Consider the following 7,621-nt stretch of genomic DNA (forward strand, 5'->3'; position numbering starts at 1 on the left):
ATTGTTGATTATATTTTTAAGGAGATTAATTTTTAATGATGTTGAAATGGTTGATTATATTTTTAAGGAGTTGTATCAGTTAGGTGCTCACACAGTTCATGTAACTTAGTTTCTTTCATTAGGGTTCTTTCTGAGTGCAATCACTCTATTTGGCCACGGTCATTTGTATGACAAGTCTAAAACCCAAAAGAAGATATTTAGTGATGTCAATTGTATCTCCTTTCAACCTTGGTCTCAAATGGGTTTTACAATTCTTACCATCATTCAATCTCATTGTCGCCATAAAGATTGATTTTTGATGATGTTGAAATTGTTGATTATCTTTTTAAGGAGCTATATCAGTTAGGTGCTCACACAGTTCATGTTACTTAGCTTCTTTCACTAGGGTTCTTTCCGACTGCAATCACCCTATTTTGGCTACAATAAACAGCATGGCTAAAACTTTACCGGCGGTCAAAATTGTAGCATTTGACATTTATAAATATTATATAACTTGGTTCAACATCCTTACCATGGTAAGACCACTATTTCATTCCTTGTAATTGTATTGGTGATGTAACTATATTAGTTTCGTTTGGTTTTTAATGTTTTTGGGTTCATTAATGCAAGGTTTGAGGAGACGAGGAGAGTGTGTTGTGGGGATGGAGTCATTGAGACTACTATATTGCCCAATTCTAGGTAAATAGGGAGGTGTGCCAATGCTTTGCAATATATGTTCTGGGAAAATTTCCATTCCACCGAGACTGCCAATGAATTTCTTCTCAATTCACTCATTCATTCTTCCAGGAATCTCTCATTTCTTAAATTAGTGGTGAAATCCAAACTAAGATCAGTTGAGTTTTACTTTTGATATAGTTATTTTAGTTGTATGAGAGTTTAAATTTCATGTCATGAAACTAACAAATTGTGTTTTTTATTAGAATTTAATGTTTTACTCCTTAATTTTTGTCTTACTTTTTCTAATTATGCATTTAGTTTTTTTTATTTGAATAAATTTACATGATGTCTATAGTTTAACATTATAAATTAGATTTTGTTATTTTTTAACATTATTATTTGAACTTTTAATGTCTACATTCTTATTATGTGATCATTACATATCTATAGTTTGAGTTGGATTTTCTCTTACTAATCTTAGAGAAAGTTTTCTTTTCCCTTACTCATTTTGCACAAGTTAATCCTTTACAAAGGGGAAAGTACATGAATATTACTTTCCAATATTAGTTTGAATGAGAAATATGAAAAAAATTATTTCAAATGCATGAAGGGTTTACATATTTTTAAGTAAGATTGATTATTTTCCTTTAGTAAGACTTCATTTCCACTGACATTGCTGATTGAGCTATCCCCAGTGGACATTTCTAAAATGTAGTTTCAAAATTTAAATATTTTTAATTTTTATATCAAAATCATATATAAGTTTATATAAATTTCAATTTCATTCCAATTACTTCATCTTTAGCTTTATTATTTGAATAATGGTTTATATAAAATTAAGTTTCTATAAAATTTAATTAACTATATAAAATTTTCAATGTCGTTTCAAAATTTATAAAATATTGTGTATATAAAGTTTTGCTTGTAAACCTTAATAATTTGCTAATGGATTACATAAAATTAGATGTATATAAAAAATATTTGACTATGTTTCTTAATATTCATGGTAACTACTCACATAACCATATCTTCAATCGAATTCTAGCTTTATTATTTCAATAATGGTTTCTATAAAATTAAGTTGCTATAAAATCTATTTAACTATATAAAAATTTCAATGTCATTTAAAATTTTATAAAAGATTGTGTTTATAAAATTTTGCTTTTCAATTTAATTTTTTCATAATGATTTACATAAAATTAGATGTATATAGACAAATTTATCTGACTCTGTTAAACTTTTCAGTAACTTAAATATTCATGAGAACTACTCCAATAATCACATATTGAATCCAAGTTTTAAACTTTATGGGAAATTGGAAAGTTTTCCTTCCCCACTATGCATATGGTGAATCTACAACTCTGTTAGCCTCTATTTTTCACTCCTATTACTTTATTCAGCGTACAATTTCCATGTAAAATATATTTTTAGACTATAGGTTGTCAACAATCTAAACTCTACTTTAGCTATATTTAAACTAAGCCGTGAGTACTAACTACTACCTAACATTTTTTTCATTTTATATTTACTCTTGTATATTTATCACAGTATCATAGATTGTGTATTGCTAATAAGACATTTGGTTTGTTAGTTGATACTGATTGCATGCATATATCCTTAACTAGCATTTTCACTTGATGTTGCAAAGGAAACGCTGTAAGGCATAGAGTGGGGAAGAATAGCGACATCTGAATGGACATTGTTGAAAGCAAGGGTGGATGGTCAAAAATCAAGAAACCAAGTGACCAGTGCGTGTTTAATCAGAGGATTGGGAAAGTGTTCTTTGGACTGGTGATCATTGGTAAAATTGCGAGGAAAATATATAGCAGTAAAATCTCACTGTTGGGAGAACAATGAGTGCACTTTGTCTGCAATATCTTTTCCTTCTGGTAGCAATAATTTGCATGTTTTAAGAAAACTTAATAATTTTTTTGTCATGTTATAATTGGTGTATTTTTAATTTAATATAATTAATTATTATTATTATTATTATTATTTACTTTTTAGAAGGAAACACATACTTTTAACCATTAAGTTTTGTCATGTTATAATTGGTGTATTATGTTTTTTTTATTTTTAGCCAAATTTTCCTATGATTCCCGATTAAAATCTATGTAAATTCAATTCTAGATTATGATTCTAAGAAAAGCGGTTCCAAGAAAGGGATTTGATTCCTGATTGAATTCTAAGTAAATTCATTCCTGATTGAATTCTAAGTAAATTCAACCCTTGATTCTGATTCCAAGAAAGAGGTTCTCAAAGGGGAAATATATATAGAGAGAGAGAGATCCAATGGTGAGTAGCAAGGAATTTATTTTCCACTAATGGACGAGTTCAATTCCCATTAGGACTTTTCTTGGAATCATGAGGCCACCTAGAGGTAGTGATCAAATGTGTGGCTGCACCTAGAAGAATTGTATTAAATGGTTTCATGACCCATGCACACATTAATGGATCAAAGGCCACAACAATTTACTTCAATATTAATCAAGTCCAATGGGTTACCTCAATTAGTTTAAATGGACTGTTTGAAGGTGGAGTTTGCCATGAGGTCTCTGGTTCAGGTCCTAATGAGTCTTGAGTTTGATTGGGTCCTGGTGGGTTACCAGCTGCCATTGTGGCTGGCAGTTGAGCTGTCCTCCATCTGGATATTCCAAGGGAAGAAGCGGGGGGGGATCCCAAGTTTTTTTGGGGGACTACACAAACACACATCATCCATCTAGATATTCTAAGGAAGTGAGGTGGTCCCCGAGGTTTTTTGGGGGAAAAAATATAAATATATAGATATATGTGTGTAGAGAGAGAGAGGTGCCCCTCTAACAGCAAAGAATCATATATAGAACTGAAAACCAATCACAAGAATCTAAAGTTCTATTCATATTTCATAAAAGCATGGTTCTGTTCAATGCCCATCAAACTACAGACAGTAAGAGAGTATCACTGCATTGAGAATTTGTAGTTACATAAGAATAACACAAATCTTTATTTTTTTCAAGGGAAAGAATTGAAAGTAAAAGATTAGATGATTGATTTTACAGCAGATACAATAAAAGACTTATGTTTTTCTTTATTTTTAGCCAAATTTTCCTTTCATTCCCGATTAAAATCTATGTAAATTCAATTCTAGATTCTGATTCTAAGAAAAGAGGTTCCAAGAAAGGGATTTGATTCCTGATTGAATTCTAAGTAAATTCAACCCTCGATTCTGATTCCAAGAAAGAGGTTCTCAAAGGGAAAATATATATATAGAGAGAGAGATCCAATGGTGAGCAGCAAGGAATTTATTTTCCACTAATGGGCGAGTTCAATTCCCATTAGGACTTTTCCTGGAATCATGAGGCCACCTAGAGGTTGTGATCAAATGTGTGGCTGCACCTAGAAGAATTGTATTAAATGGTTTCATGACCCATGCACACATTAATGGATCAAAGGCCACAACAATTTACTTCAATATTAATCAAGTCCAATGGGTTACCTCAATTAGTTTAAATGGACTGTTTGAAGGTGGAGTTTGCCATGAGGTCTCTGGTTCAAGTCCTGATGAGTCTTGAGTCTGATTGGGTCCTGGTGGGTTACCAGCTGCCATTGTGGCTCGCAATTGAGTTGTCCTCCATCTGGATATTCCAAGGGAAGAATGGGGAGGGGTGATCCCCAAGTTTTTTTGTGGCGATTAAACGCACACACATCATCCATCTGGATATTCTAAGGAAGCGAGGGGGTCCCCAGAGGTTTTTTTGGGGGAAAAAATATAAACATAAATATATAGATATATGTGTGTGTAGAGAGAGAGAGGTGCCCCTCTAACAGCAAAGAATCATATATAGAATAGAAAATCAATCACAAGAATCTAAAGTTCTATCCATATTCCATAAAAGCATGGTTCTGTTCAATGCCCATGAAACTACATACAATAAGAGAGTATCACTACATTGAGCATTTGTATTTACGTAAGAATAACACAAATCTTTATTTTTTTCAAGGGAAAGAATTGAAAGTAAAAGCTTAGATGATTGATTTTACAGCGGATACAGTAAAAGACTTATGTTTTGGGTTGTCCAATTGCTTGTACAATGGAGAGACAAGGTGCCCAAAGAGAATTTGTAATTGCCTACGGAGCATAATAATTGACCTTTAATTTAAAGTAAACAAGACTATTGTGCAAGGCCATCTCATGTTCAAGGATATGCTCTGACCTTCAGTCCTAATGATTCAAAATTGTTCCTTCGTGTAGGCCTCTGTCTACAAAATTTTCTGAACTCCTCATCAGAACTAGAAGATTCTGATTGGTCTAGCTCAAAAGAGAATTTGGACTTCTTACATTTTGATCCATTAATCTGTCGATGACCTACCGTGTCATATTCACTAACCAATTCAAATATATTGCTGGAGATTTTTGCATTTGAACTTGTACAATCAGGTTGAGTTTCCTGTTCATCATGATATTTGTTGGAATTCCCACTTTTCGAATAGGTCATTTTTGTCCAAATCTATCCCAAGTCATTTTTACACAGTCACTATTGTATACCTATTGATCAATCAGAAAAGAAAAATGCTACTATGTCAATCAGAGATCAAATTTTGCTACACAACATCTTCTTTCATTGTGAGTGTCTCTTTGATGTCTTTTTAACGTGTTGTTAGATATGAAAAGGAAAATGTGATAAATTAGAAATTTTTACCAATGGTGAACATTTGACAATGCAAAATGTTGGAAAGGAAAGTTGCTCAAATATGCATTCCTGGTCCATTTCCTTCCATTAGGACTTCTTTTTCACCATCAAGGGCCTTCAATGCCACCCAAGATTACTCCTCAAGGTCCTATCAATCCAGGCCACTCTCTAGAGGAAATAATAACCGAAAAGACTTTGATGAATCAAATTTAGTAGTATAAATCAAACCTTTACATGAGTGTTGGGAAAAGAAGATGTTCGAAGCGTTTCCTGTACTTCACTTGACAATTTCTTTTTCGGCTTGCTCAGGATGAATGCAGCTTGATTAGAAGTTGCATCAATAGAAGTTATTCTATAGCCACTGTCCCAACGTCTATGAATACCTTCACTTGGATAGAGAAAATCAAGCTCAACAGACTAAACAGATGCAACTAGTAGTTAATGAGAAATAATGGTTTATTAAAGAGATTCAGATTATAAAGCAAATAGCATGGCAAATGCAACCTGAACTTTTGTGAAGAATAAAAATAATGCTATCTAACACCAAAGAATCATATATAGAACATAAAACCAATCACAAGAATCTAAAGTTCTATTCATATTTCATAAAAGCATGGTTCTGTTCAATTCCCATGAAACTACAGGCAATAAGAGAGTATCACTGCATTGAGCATTTGTAGTTACGTAAAGTAAAGTGCTGGTTCTATGGCAAATCAGGGCACTTGAAGAAGGATTGCTGGAAGCGACAACAAACTTCTAAAGAAGCTTCATCGACAGAGAAGAAGGAAGCGAACACGACCGATACAGGTTCGGCATCTGGTTCAGGTATGAGCGACGAAGTCTTATCAGTTAATTTGTCAAATCATGATCAACATTGGTTGCTAGATTCCGGTGCATCAAACCACATGTGTATTCATAGAGACTGGTTTAAGACATATAGATCAGTGAATGATGGAGTCATGTACATGGGTAATGATGTCACATCTAATATTGTGGGAATAGGGAGTATACAGTTGCAAATGTTTGATGGGACAACCAAAATGTTAACTGATGTAAGACATGTACCAGATTTAAGGAAAAATCTAATTTCACTAGGGGAACTTGACACAAATGGATATAAAACTGTCATTCAAGGTGGAGTAATGAAAATTTACAAAGGTATTTTACTAGTAATGAAAGCTAAGAAAGTAGGAAATCTGTTTCAGTTAGAAGGAAGAACAGGGTCAGTTCATGTGTCTACGGTGTCTGAACATGACAGTAGTTCCATTCGCCTATGGCATCAAAGGTTGGGCCATATGAGCGAAAGAGGGTTAAATATTTTGGCTGATCGCAAGTTACTTCCTAATCTAAGGTCTGGAAAGTTAGATTTCTGTAAACATTGTCTGTTTGGCAAACAAAGTAAACAAAAGTTTAAAACAGGCAAACATACTAGTAAAGGAATACTTGATTATATCCATTCAGATGTTTGGGGTCCAACACCTACAACCTCGTATGGTGGCTCGTCATATTTTGTATCGTTTATTGATGACTTTTCTAGGAAAGTGTGGGTCTACATGTTGAAAAGGAAGTCTGATGTTTTTACAGTTTTCAAGCAGTTTAGAGCATTGGTAGAAAACATCACTGGTAGAACTATAAAATGTTTAAGAACTGACAATGGTGGTGAGTTTACCTCCAAGGAGTTTGAAAACTATTGCAAGGATGCAGGGATCGAGAGACATAAGACTACCGTTTAAACTCCTCAGCAAAATGGAGTTGCTGAACGCATGAACAGGACTCTTTTGGAGTGATCAAGGAGTATGTTGAGTAACGCTGGTTTGCAGAAGGAGTTGTGGACAGAAGCGATGGCTACAACTTGTTATGTGATAAATCGGTCACCATCGACAACGATAGGTTGTAAGATTCCTCAAGAGGTATGGAAAGGACACCCTTGTGATTATTCTAAACTCAGAGTGTTTGGTTGCAATGCATATGCTCTAGTACCTAAACATCAGCGAACTAAATTAGATCTGAAATCAAAAAGGTATATCTTTGTTGGGTATGGTGATGGAACAAAGGGATTTAGATTGTGGGATCCTACTACCCGCAAAATCATCATCAACAGAGATGTAAAGTTTGATGAATCCTCTCTTGTACAATTAGATGTAGATAATAAATTGAAACAGGATGATGTATCTGATTTTCAGCACGTTTAGTTTGACAGCACTTCTAATGATAGTCATGATGACCATAGTTCAGATTCTAGTCATGAACAGGTTTCAGAATAATATTATGAACAGGGTTCAGATGTAGGTCAT

This window comes from Pinus tabuliformis, chromosome 4_2 (genome assembly GCF_031772625.1).
Source record: "Pinus tabuliformis cultivar Carrire ecotype Pingquan chromosome 4_2, CPIR1, whole genome shotgun sequence".
NCBI lineage: Eukaryota > Viridiplantae > Streptophyta > Pinopsida > Pinales > Pinaceae > Pinus > Pinus tabuliformis.